The following is a 12,689-nucleotide window of genomic DNA, read 5'->3' on the forward strand; positions in this document are numbered from 1 at the left end:
TTTCCCAATTCTCCTGTATGTATATTTCTTCTTGTCCAAAACCTTTTGCTATTTCCTTCATCATTTTAAGAAAAATGTTTAACTTTTGACAACCAAAAAACATATGCTTTAGACCTTCTTTTTCTTCTCTGCACACTTTACATAGTTCATCTTCCGCAAAACCCATTTTAAACAGTCTCATTTCATTCAAAATACAATTATGGGCCAATAGAAAATCAAAATTCTCCAAAGTTGGACATTTCAAGGTATTTCTTATGTTTTTCCAAATATCTTCAACATTTAAGTCTTCGAACATTTTAGTCCAATATATGTTTGCTCTTGGCTGTCTGAAAGCTTTATCTCTAAAATATCCATAGAAAATCTTCAGTACACACATATCTAGTGTTACTTTTGTTTCTTTTAGAAAAACTTTCATTGTTCCCTCTTCCTTCTTTTTAACATTCCAGTCAATTGTCTCCATCCATTCCTTTGGTATTGATTTCTTTACACTTTCAAGTTCTTTTTCAATTTTCTCTCTACCATAATCTTTATTTACAGCCTCTATTTCATCATAGAAAACTGTTAAAGGCAGGAATCCTTTCTTTACCTCATAGAAAAGATCTCCCACTCTATGGAATCCTGCTTCAAACCACTGTTTTGCAGTCTCCCCTCCCACACATTTAAACATTGGATTGTAAAATATTGGTTGGTTCAAAATTTCTTTTCTCCCTTCAGGTTGAAAGTGTACATTATCTATAAAATCACTCCATGCTCCCAAGACTTCTCTGTAGAACTCTGGTATTCCTATAGTCATATGGTCTCTGGTTTTCATCCATAAGATATTGGCTCCCATTCCAAATTGTTTGTTTAAAAAATACAGCATCGTTTTTTTCCATTCTCTATCCCCTTGGCTCAGAAAAAGCTTTACTGTTTTGATCCGCAATGCCCTCATTCTTATACTTGGATCCAACAATCCCAACCCCCCCTCCTCCACTCTCCCAATTAAAGTGTCATAGGCTATTTTGGATGGTTTCCCATCCCAAATGAAATCTCTGATTATTATCTTTAAGTCTTTAGCCACTGTTTTTGGAAGGCTCACTGATCCCAGGATATACCATATTTTTGATAAATATAAGGTATTGAGCACCAAAATCTTTCCTTTAAGTGTTAAGTTTCTCCTTCTCCAAAAAGTCAGTCTATTTTTCATTTTTCCAAGCATTTCCTCCCACATTGTCTTTGTATTCTCTATTTCTTTTGCTCCTACTCTCACACCCAAAATTTTAAGATTACTATGTACCTCTTTAAAGGGAAGTTTTATTGATGAGACATTTTTACCTATCCTCAAGTATTCAGTTTTATTCATATTCATTTTAGCTCCTGAGCCTTTACTATATACTTCAAAAACTTTTATCACTTCATTAACACTCTGTTCATCTTTTAAGATCAATGTTGTATCATCTGCATATTGATATATCTTCGTTTCAGTATTATTAAACTCCCCCACCCCCACACCTTTTATCTTATTCTCCGCATTAATTGCTAACCCTAAGGGTTCAGCCACCAAGGAATACAATAATGCTGATAAAGGACATCCCTGTCTTATTGATCGTGTTATATAAAAAAAATCAGTTGTAAAACCATTGCACTTAACACAGCTCTTTGCTTCAACATATAAAGCTTTTAAACAGTTTATTATTTTTTCTCCAAACCCAAATCTTTCTAGCACAGCAAATAAAAAACCATGTTCTACTCTATCAAAAGCTTTTTCTAAATCTGCACTAATTAAAAAACCACTCTTTCTTTCTCTTTCCATATGCCATAAAGTATCTCTAACACTGTTTACTGTATCTGATATATCCTTTCCTAATACTGCATATGCTTGGTTTGTCTGAATAATTAACGGTAAAACATGCTTTAATCTATTTGCTATTAATTTTGCCAATATCTTGTAATCACAATTTAAAAGACTTATTGGTCTAAAATTTTGTAACTCTTCTTTATCTCCTTTTCTTTTATAAATTATTTTAATTATCCCTCTCGTCATAGTGGGGCTAAGTGATCCTCCCTCCCACACCTCTTCAAAAACTAGTCTCAAAATAGGTATCAAAACATGTTTAAAGACCTTATAGAACTCACATGGTAAACCATCTAACCCAGGACTCTTTCCATTTTTCATTCCCTCAATTGCCTTTCCTATTTCTTCATAATCAATGTCTTTGTTGCACATTTCTTTATCCGCTTTCCCAACCCTCTTCTTTATTTTACTCAAAAGAAAATCTTTTGCTTCTTCCTCAACTCCTTTTTTTGTGAAGAGCTTGGAGTAATACATTTGTATTTCTTTTAGTATATGTTTTATATCTGTTACTCTTTCCCCTTCCTCATTTTTTAAGCTCTTAATCTCTTCAGATTTTTGTCTATTCTTTTCTAAATCAAAAAAGAATTTTGTACATCTTTCACCTTCTACCATGTATTTAGCTCTACTTCTTATCATTGCCCCTTGATATTTCATTTCTTCTATTCTTTTAAGTTCTTCTTCCAACTCTACCACTCTATCTATATCCTCTTCTGCCCCATTTAATTTTCTTATTACATTCTCCAGGTCTTTCCTTATCACATTTTCCCTGCTTATCCTATCTTTACTCCTTTTCTTACAGAAATCAATTGAATATTTTTTTATATCAAATTTTAGATTATCCCACCAAATACCCAAATTATTCTCATACAGGTCCATTTCCCTTTTACTGTTAGCAATTATACCTTCAATTTCCATTTGATACACATTATCTTTTAAAACATCAGTGTTTAAACACCACACTCCAGGACCTCTTTCTACTTTACTCAAATCTATCTTGAAAACAATATAATCATGATCACTAAACCCACATCTTCTATAATAAATGCTCTTGATACTTTCCTCAAAACTCCTCTTTGTTAAAACCATGTCAATTCTACTCTGTTTCAACTGATCAAGCACAATTTGTTTCCTGCTATATTTTCTTACTCCCTTATTCCTCTCTCTCCATACATCTTGCAGGTCATTGTCATTTATTAAACGTTTTAATTCATATCTTCCTCTCTCTGTTTTAAAAACCATAGTATCTGCAATGTCATCTTTCTCCAAAGGAGTATTGAAATCCCCAACAATTACAGTTTCCCCCCAATCTTCTAATAACACCTTAAGTTTCTTAAAAAAAGAAACCTTTTCTTTATCATCATTTGGTGCATGTAAATTACAAATATTTACTTTTTCATTGTCCTTTTCAAATCTTACACTTAATATTTTCCCCTCATTATCACTATATATTTTTGTTACTTTATCACACACATTCCTTTTAATTAAGAAAGCCACTCCTCTTCCTTTTTTTCCATTATTAAAAACAACTTCTCCGTCCCACCCCGTTTTTATTCCTTCCACCACCTTGTCTGTCCAGTTAGTCTCTTGTAAGATGATTATTTCACTTCTTTCAGTGTCCTTGATCAGTCTCTGTAGTTTCTCTGGGTTCACCCCTCCTCTTAAATTTAAAGAAATAAAATTAAGTCCCATTAGCAAAATAAATAAAACAAAAAATCTAATAAAAAACAAAAGTGAAAAACTCCCCCCCATTATTATTTATGTCTTTTTCAACAGACACTCCGGCACTGGCAATCTTAGTCTTCTTTTCTCTTGCTCAGCCAGCACTGCTTTTATATTAATTGTTGGCTTTAACCTAGTTCTTGAATGTTTGAAACCTATAGGTTTGGAAAAAAGCCCACCTTCATCATCTGCTTCCCGCTCTCTCTTATTGTTTTGACTTTCAAGGTCCATTTCCTCACTCTCATCTTCCTCCGTCTCATGTCTCGACTGCTGCCCATCGATACTCTCCGCAGTCAGCAGCAACGACGTGTCATCTTTCTCCCCCTCCGACGTTGTTGCTCTCACCAGCTTCGTCGTAGTCTCCGTTCCTGCCTTCTGTCTCTCGTTCTCCGACACTGTTGCTCCCACCAACTGCGTCTCCAACTCCACTCCTGCCGTCTGTCTCTCGTTCTCCGACACTGTTGCTCCCACCAACTGCGTCTCCACCTCCACTCCTGCAGTCTGTCTCTCTCCTTCCGACACTGGTTCTCCCCCCATCTGCACAGTCACCTCCTCTCCCTCTGTCTGTTTCCCACCATCCAACTCTGTTGCTCTCACCAACTTCGACGTCGACGTAGCCTCCTCTCCTGCACTCTCGTTGCTCTCCTCTCCATCTTCTCTTTCTCCGGTGTCGCAGATACACCTAATGTCCGCCCTCTTGCAGTCCGGGCACTTGAGCGCAGTGCACTGCCTGGCCATGTGCCCCTGCTGGAGACATTCTCGACATGTGAATTCTGGACAGTCCCTCATGATATGTCCTGGCCCCATACATTGTCTGCATATTCTTATTTGTTTGTCGTGAATCACTCGCACATACTGCGGTCCGTCTGACGTCTCAAACTTTACACTATATGGTAATGAAGCCACTTCTTTTGGGAATCTGACCTTTAAATACCTCGTTCCATCTGCCACTGTTGTTCCCGGGTACATCCTTCTTCTTAAAGGAAGGATTGGCTCCACTCCCCACCTAGCCAGTTTCTCCAATACTTCCCCATCAGTCGTGTAAGGCGGCAAGTGTAGGAAAGAAACCAGAATCTCGGTTCTTCGTAGTCTTTTTACTCCGACCAACTTCCCCTCATATAACATTCCCTCCTCTAAAATCTCCAGACAGTCCACGTGCTCGAAAGTAGCTTCAAATTGTTTGTCTTTTGGTCTCAACGCCATTAACTTCCCAACTCCAACCAACTTCTCAATCTCTGTAATTAACACAATTGGATTCACCTTCGTCAATTTCTCCGTTTCGATGATCACGGAAAGGTCTCTTGTGAAATGTCTTATCTTCGTGCTGTCTGGTAGGCCTAGTTTTGTTCCACTGGGGTCGTTCACTTTTTCTTGATGTCTCTCATCTCTTCTTCCTCCTTCACCCACCTCCTTCTCCACACTTTCTGTACTGATGTCCACCTTTGTCATGTCCAAATTCGTTGTCCTTGCCCGTTCCGCGTCTGTTTCAGAATCCTCCATTTCCAGTCCAGGTCGATTACCGTGTGATCTGTTGGGTTTGAACTCCCCCAGCCTGAGCTGGTCTTGTTCCCGAGAGAAAAAAGAAACAAAAACTAACTGAAAAAAAGGTTTAAACGTGCTATGAATGAAGAATAAAAATCGACTTCACTCGAGGGAGCCTTTCTCCCTCCACTGCAGCCAAACGCTCACTGAAGCAAAAGGGGGCGTGTTCAGCGTGGTATGGCCGTAAGCGAAAGATACCGGTCAAAGTAGCCTACTTAAAGCCTCTTCAACCCGGCTAGGAGTCACACGCGTGTTACCCGCCTGCCTCTCAGCCTCGTGAACGCCAAGCCAGCTGTTGGCAGTCAACTCGTTCTTTTCTTCCCCATCCGGTTGCTCGCTTATACATTGTTTTAGAAAATACGTATGCATTTTCATTTGTTTATTTATTTTATGGTTTTGCAAACACAGGAAGCAAACAGTCAAGGTGTAGAAAAATTGCCGGGCAGCCAACGGTGAACGGAGCAGGCACGCACAGAAAGACAGCCTAAAAAAAACAAAAAACAGTTGCACTGGCTGAAGGTGGGAAAAGCTTACGGCACCTGGTATTCCCAGGCGGTCTCCCATCCAAGTACTAACCAGGCCCGACGCTGCTTAGCTTCCGAGATCGGACGAGATCGGGCGTGTTCAGCGTGGTATGGCCGTAAGCGAAAGCTACCGGTCAAAATAGCCTACTTAAAGCTCCTCCCGCGTGTTACCCGTCTGCCTCTCAGCCCCGAGAGCGCCAGGCCAGCTAATAGAACACTAACGACGCAAAGCATGGCAGCTCCAGCGACGTGAATGGGCGCTTCTCCTTGGCGCACGGCTTATAGACCTGATACGTAATAGCAGACACACGTCAATCGAATGCTGCGTCTAAGTTGACAACATATGATGCAGTAGCAACTGCTGATAAGCAAAACTCCATGAAGTACACTGATATTAGCTTATCAAACATCGATTGACACTGCGCGTAAAAACAGGATCTTTGGTGATTCGCTTTACTTGGAGATCCAGCAACGAGTAACTTGTGAGATGTTCAGAACAATATTATACAACTTGTGATGTCGACAGGAAGGCAGACTATGTTTTCAATAATCAGACAGTGTGAGAAAAAAAAAAAAAAAGTTTCATTGTAAGATGACTTGCAGTTTGTGTGCTTTGAGACCCCTGAAGATTTTCTCGTATAGGACGAACTCGGTCGAGGAAACAAATGACAACACTCCTGGATGCGCTTTCTTCTATATGCTGTCTACACTTTAATCAGTCGTGGGCTAGACTGAAACAATCAAAAGCACCGACCGGAACGCAGCGGAACCTAAAGAGTGGGCCAGGACATTGGACAGCATCATCCCTTTGCAGCTCTTGGGCGAACCGCTGCCTGACATTACACCGCGGGCTTGTAGCCTACGTCGGATATACAGTGGATTTACAGGCACCCATTTTCATCTTCTTCAAAAACATAACGGAGGGGATTGAATACAGCAAGACAAGAATTCTACTACTAGAAGGTTGAAACTACAGGGACATGGGAAACCAAGCACACAGCTGCTGCTCAACAACGATCTAAACTTTCCCGATGAACACAAGCATTAAGCTTCACAAAAAAAATTGTAAACTGAAGAATGCAAGAAAAGCCTATTAAACTTTGTTACATTCGCAATAACTCTTCTTTTCTTTTCCTACAAGCCAATGGTATTGAAAGAAGCATTTGTTTGACCAACGGCACGTAGGCTATACTTTACTCACAGTTCAACTTGTGTAGGGTATAATATACTACGTTTTATTTACATAGTAGCCTACCTTTCATACACAGAATGCAGCTCAAAGTGCTTTACGTTTGGAGCACTTAACCCAATAATAGAGAAAAAGGAAAAGAATGAAAAATAAAATAATACAAATAAACAAACCGATAAATAAAACATCAGATATTTAGAATAAAGTAAAGACGAGAATTCAGAGGGTGGAAAGGAGATAGATACAATAGCCTAGTAAAACCAGTGCAGTGAATTAGGAAGACCCTGTAAATATCAGCAGTGGAATGTAAAATAATGTGAAGAAATAGGCTACAAGATAACATGAGTTAACAAAAAGCTCTCATATACAGGTATTTTTTTTTCAGGTCGGGAAAAATCATCTCTGATTAAGACGCTTACAGATTTGTTTAGATTCTCAACAGATTCTAAAGGTGACATAGCATGGCAAAAACCACTTGGTGTACACTTAGTGAAACTACCACAAGTAAGCTTAACTAAAATAGATGTTTGAAAATATCATTAGAGTAAAAAGGATCAGCTTTCCCCCCCCCCTTTTTTTTTTAAAAGGAAAAAAAAAAGATGAAACACAAAACACGAAGTAAAAACAAAGAAAAAAAACAAAAGTGCTGTATTTAAGCAGAGTGAAAACATTTGGGGGACGATTCACTCGAGAGAACAGCCCTAATTTACAATTCATTAAATATCAGCTTCGTTTCAGAAAGCCTCTCCATATAAACAAGTTACACTTAGCCGACGGGATGCGGAGGCTCCGAGTTAGGTCTGTCTGGCCAGTTAGGAAGGCGCATACAGATCGTGTGTGGTGAACGCTAGATACTAGGCTACAGCAAGACAGGTGTTTCACGGGTCCAATTTGCTTTAACTACTGGACGGAAAAAGACACAATTACCTGCTCCAACTGTAGTTCTCGCCTTGTGAAATAGGGTCACCGGTGGACAATGATCCATACATGTCCAGAAATATAACACTAACGACTGAAAGCGCGGCGCTCCCCCCAGCGACGGAGACTCGAATGAGCACTTCTCCTTGGCGCACGGCTCATATAGGCCTGATACGTAATAGGAGACGCACGTCAATCGAATGCTGCGTCTAAATTGACAACACATTATGCAGTAGCAACTGTTGTCAAGCAAACCTCCATGAAGTACACTGAAATCAGCTTATCAAATATCAATTCACACTGCGCGCAAAACCGGGAACTTTGTTTTTTCAAACGGAGGAAGCAAAAAGTCAAGGGGGTAGAAAAGGCGACCAAATGTGTGAAGGAAGGTAGGGAGCAGGCACGCACAGTCAGACGGCCTAAAAAAAAATCAGTTGCACTGGCTGAAGGTGAGAAAAGCTTACGGCACCTGGTATTCCCAGGCGGTCTCCCATCCAAGTACTAACCAGGCCCGACGCTGCTTAGCGTCCGAGATCGGACGAGATCGGGCGTGTTCAGCGTGGTATGGCCGTAAGCGAAAGATACCGGTCAAAGTAGCCTACTTAAAGCCTCTTCAACCCGGCTAGGAGTCACACGCGTGTTACCCGCCTGCCTCTCAGCCTCGTGAACGCCAAGCCAGCTGTTGGCAGTCAACTCGTTCTTTTCTTCCCCAACCGGTTGCTCGCTTATACATTGTTTTAGAAAATACGTATGCATTTTCATTTGTTTATTTATTTTATGGTTTTGCAAACACAGGAAGCAAACAGTCAAGGTGTAGAAAAATTGCCGGGCAGCCAACGGTGAACGGAGCAGGCACGCACAGAAAGACAGCCTAAAAAAAACAAAAAACAGTTGCACTGGCTGAAGGTGGGAAAAGCTTACGGCACCTGGTATTCCCAGGCGGTCTCCCATCCAAGTACTAACCAGGCCCGACGCTGCTTAGCTTCCGAGATCGGACGAGATCGGGCGTGTTCAGCGTGGTATGGCCGTAAGCGAAAGCTACCGGTCAAAATAGCCTACTTAAAGCTCCTCCCGCGTGTTACCCGTCTGCCTCTCAGCCCCGAGAGCGCCAGGCCAGCTAATAGAACACTAACGACGCAAAGCATGGCAGCTCCAGCGACGTGAATGGGCGCTTCTCCTTGGCGCACGGCTTATAGACCTGATACGTAATAGCAGACACACGTCAATCGAATGCTGCGTCTAAGTTGACAACATATGATGCAGTAGCAACTGCTGATAAGCAAAACTCCATGAAGTACACTGATATTAGCTTATCAAACATCGATTGACACTGCGCGTAAAAACAGGATCTTTGGTGATTCGCTTTACTTGGAGATCCAGCAACGAGTAACTTGTGAGATGTTCAGAACAATATTATACAACTTGTGATGTCGACAGGAAGGCAGACTATGTTTTCAATAATCAGACAGTGTGAGAAAAAAAAAAAAAAAGTTTCATTGTAAGATGACTTGCAGTTTGTGTGCTTTGAGACCCCTGAAGATTTTCTCGTATAGGACGAACTCGGTCGAGGAAACAAATGACAACACTCCTGGATGCGCTTTCTTCTATATGCTGTCTACACTTTAATCAGTCGTGGGCTAGACTGAAACAATCAAAAGCACCGACCGGAACGCAGCGGAACCTAAAGAGTGGGCCAGGACATTGGACAGCATCATCCCTTTGCAGCTCTTGGGCGAACCGCTGCCTGACATTACACCGCGGGCTTGTAGCCTACGTCGGATATACAGTGGATTTACAGGCACCCATTTTCATCTTCTTCAAAAACATAACGGAGGGGATTGAATACAGCAAGACAAGAATTCTACTACTAGAAGGTTGAAACTACAGGGACATGGGAAACCAAGCACACAGCTGCTGCTCAACAACGATCTAAACTTTCCCGATGAACACAAGCATTAAGCTTCACAAAAAAAATTGTAAACTGAAGAATGCAAGAAAAGCCTATTAAACTTTGTTACATTCGCAATAACTCTTCTTTTCTTTTCCTACAAGCCAATGGTATTGAAAGAAGCATTTGTTTGACCAACGGCACGTAGGCTATACTTTACTCACAGTTCAACTTGTGTAGGGTATAATATACTACGTTTTATTTACATAGTAGCCTACCTTTCATACACAGAATGCAGCTCAAAGTGCTTTACGTTTGGAGCACTTAACCCAATAATAGAGAAAAAGGAAAAGAATGAAAAATAAAATAATACAAATAAACAAACCGATAAATAAAACATCAGATATTTAGAATAAAGTAAAGACGAGAATTCAGAGGGTGGAAAGGAGATAGATACAATAGCCTAGTAAAACCAGTGCAGTGAATTAGGAAGACCCTGTAAATATCAGCAGTGGAATGTAAAATAATGTGAAGAAATAGGCTACAAGATAACATGAGTTAACAAAAAGCTCTCATATACAGGTATTTTTTTTTCAGGTCGGGAAAAATCATCTCTGATTAAGACGCTTACAGATTTGTTTAGATTCTCAACAGATTCTAAAGGTGACATAGCATGGCAAAAACCACTTGGTGTACACTTAGTGAAACTACCACAAGTAAGCTTAACTAAAATAGATGTTTGAAAATATCATTAGAGTAAAAAGGATCAGCTTTCCCCCCCCCCTTTTTTTTTTAAAAGGAAAAAAAAAAGATGAAACACAAAACACGAAGTAAAAACAAAGAAAAAAAACAAAAGTGCTGTATTTAAGCAGAGTGAAAACATTTGGGGGACGATTCACTCGAGAGAACAGCCCTAATTTACAATTCATTAAATATCAGCTTCGTTTCAGAAAGCCTCTCCATATAAACAAGTTACACTTAGCCGACGGGATGCGGAGGCTCCGAGTTAGGTCTGTCTGGCCAGTTAGGAAGGCGCATACAGATCGTGTGTGGTGAACGCTAGATACTAGGCTACAGCAAGACAGGTGTTTCACGGGTCCAATTTGCTTTAACTACTGGACGGAAAAAGACACAATTACCTGCTCCAACTGTAGTTCTCGCCTTGTGAAATAGGGTCACCGGTGGACAATGATCCATACATGTCCAGAAATATAACACTAACGACTGAAAGCGCGGCGCTCCCCCCAGCGACGGAGACTCGAATGAGCACTTCTCCTTGGCGCACGGCTCATATAGGCCTGATACGTAATAGGAGACGCACGTCAATCGAATGCTGCGTCTAAATTGACAACACATTATGCAGTAGCAACTGTTGTCAAGCAAACCTCCATGAAGTACACTGAAATCAGCTTATCAAATATCAATTCACACTGCGCGCAAAACCGGGAACTTTGTTTTTTCAAACGGAGGAAGCAAAAAGTCAAGGGGGTAGAAAAGGCGACCAAATGTGTGAAGGAAGGTAGGGAGCAGGCACGCACAGTCAGACGGCCTAAAAAAAATCAGTTGCACTGGCTGAAGGTGAGAAAAGCTTACGGCACCTGGTATTCCCAGGCGGTCTCCCATCCAAGTACTAACCAGGCCCGACGCTGCTTAGCGTCCGAGATCGGACGAGATCGGGCGTGTTCAGCGTGGTATGGCCGTAAGCGAAAGATACCGGTCAAAGTAGCCTACTTAAAGCCTCTTCAACCCGGCTAGGAGTCACACGCGTGTTACCCGCCTGCCTCTCAGCCTCGTGAACGCCAAGCCAGCTGTTGGCAGTCAACTCGTTCTTTTCTTCCCCAACCGGTTGCTCGCTTATACATTGTTTTAGAAAATACGTATGCATTTTCATTTGTTTATTTATTTTATGGTTTTGCAAACACAGGAAGCAAACAGTCAAGGTGTAGAAAAATTGCCGGGCAGCCAACGGTGAACGGAGCAGGCACGCACAGAAAGACAGCCTAAAAAAAACAAAAAACAGTTGCACTGGCTGAAGGTGGGAAAAGCTTACGGCACCTGGTATTCCCAGGCGGTCTCCCATCCAAGTACTAACCAGGCCCGACGCTGCTTAGCTTCCGAGATCGGACGAGATCGGGCGTGTTCAGCGTGGTATGGCCGTAAGCGAAAGCTACCGGTCAAAATAGCCTACTTAAAGCTCCTCCCGCGTGTTACCCGTCTGCCTCTCAGCCCCGAGAGCGCCAGGCCAGCTAATAGAACACTAACGACGCAAAGCATGGCAGCTCCAGCGACGTGAATGGGCGCTTCTCCTTGGCGCACGGCTTATAGACCTGATACGTAATAGCAGACACACGTCAATCGAATGCTGCGTCTAAGTTGACAACATATGATGCAGTAGCAACTGCTGATAAGCAAAACTCCATGAAGTACACTGATATTAGCTTATCAAACATCGATTGACACTGCGCGTAAAAACAGGATCTTTGGTGATTCGCTTTACTTGGAGATCCAGCAACGAGTAACTTGTGAGATGTTCAGAACAATATTATACAACTTGTGATGTCGACAGGAAGGCAGACTATGTTTTCAATAATCAGACAGTGTGAGAAAAAAAAAAAAAAAGTTTCATTGTAAGATGACTTGCAGTTTGTGTGCTTTGAGACCCCTGAAGATTTTCTCGTATAGGACGAACTCGGTCGAGGAAACAAATGACAACACTCCTGGATGCGCTTTCTTCTATATGCTGTCTACACTTTAATCAGTCGTGGGCTAGACTGAAACAATCAAAAGCACCGACCGGAACGCAGCGGAACCTAAAGAGTGGGCCAGGACATTGGACAGCATCATCCCTTTGCAGCTCTTGGGCGAACCGCTGCCTGACATTACACCGCGGGCTTGTAGCCTACGTCGGATATACAGTGGATTTACAGGCACCCATTTTCATCTTCTTCAAAAACATAACGGAGGGGATTGAATACAGCAAGACAAGAATTCTACTACTAGAAGGTTGAAACTACAGGGACATGGGAAACCAAGCACACAGCTGCTGCTCAACAACGATCTAAACTTTCCCGATGA

General features: G+C 41.5%; 5 non-coding genes across 5 annotated transcripts; all 5 read right to left on the reverse strand.

Annotated features, from left to right (window-relative positions):
* Positions 1-5,622: 5,622 nt before the first annotated feature.
* On the reverse strand, positions 5,623-5,741 carry LOC143117531 (5S ribosomal RNA). Its single transcript, XR_012985983.1, has one exon. It is a non-coding gene; the product is annotated as a 5S ribosomal RNA (ribosomal RNA).
* A 2,442-nt stretch (positions 5,742-8,183) lies between these two features.
* Positions 8,184-8,302, reverse strand: LOC143117588 (5S ribosomal RNA). Its single transcript, XR_012986037.1, has one exon. It is a non-coding gene; the product is annotated as a 5S ribosomal RNA (ribosomal RNA).
* A 338-nt stretch (positions 8,303-8,640) lies between these two features.
* LOC143117569 (5S ribosomal RNA) lies at positions 8,641-8,759 on the reverse strand. Its single transcript, XR_012986019.1, has one exon. It is a non-coding gene; the product is annotated as a 5S ribosomal RNA (ribosomal RNA).
* A 2,441-nt stretch (positions 8,760-11,200) lies between these two features.
* LOC143117589 (5S ribosomal RNA) lies at positions 11,201-11,319 on the reverse strand. The gene has a single exon (XR_012986038.1). It is a non-coding gene; the product is annotated as a 5S ribosomal RNA (ribosomal RNA).
* A 338-nt stretch (positions 11,320-11,657) lies between these two features.
* Positions 11,658-11,776, reverse strand: LOC143117581 (5S ribosomal RNA). The gene has a single exon (XR_012986030.1). It is a non-coding gene; the product is annotated as a 5S ribosomal RNA (ribosomal RNA).
* Between the last annotated feature and the right edge of the window lie 913 nt (positions 11,777-12,689).

The sequence above is a fragment of the Alosa pseudoharengus genome, unplaced genomic scaffold (genome assembly GCF_046254945.1).
Source record: "Alosa pseudoharengus isolate Yale_2024_CS ecotype anadromous, Long Island Sound unplaced genomic scaffold, YU_APseudo_1.1 YU_APseudo_1.1_scf_11, whole genome shotgun sequence".
NCBI classification, from domain to species: Eukaryota; Metazoa; Chordata; class Actinopteri; order Clupeiformes; family Clupeidae; genus Alosa; species Alosa pseudoharengus.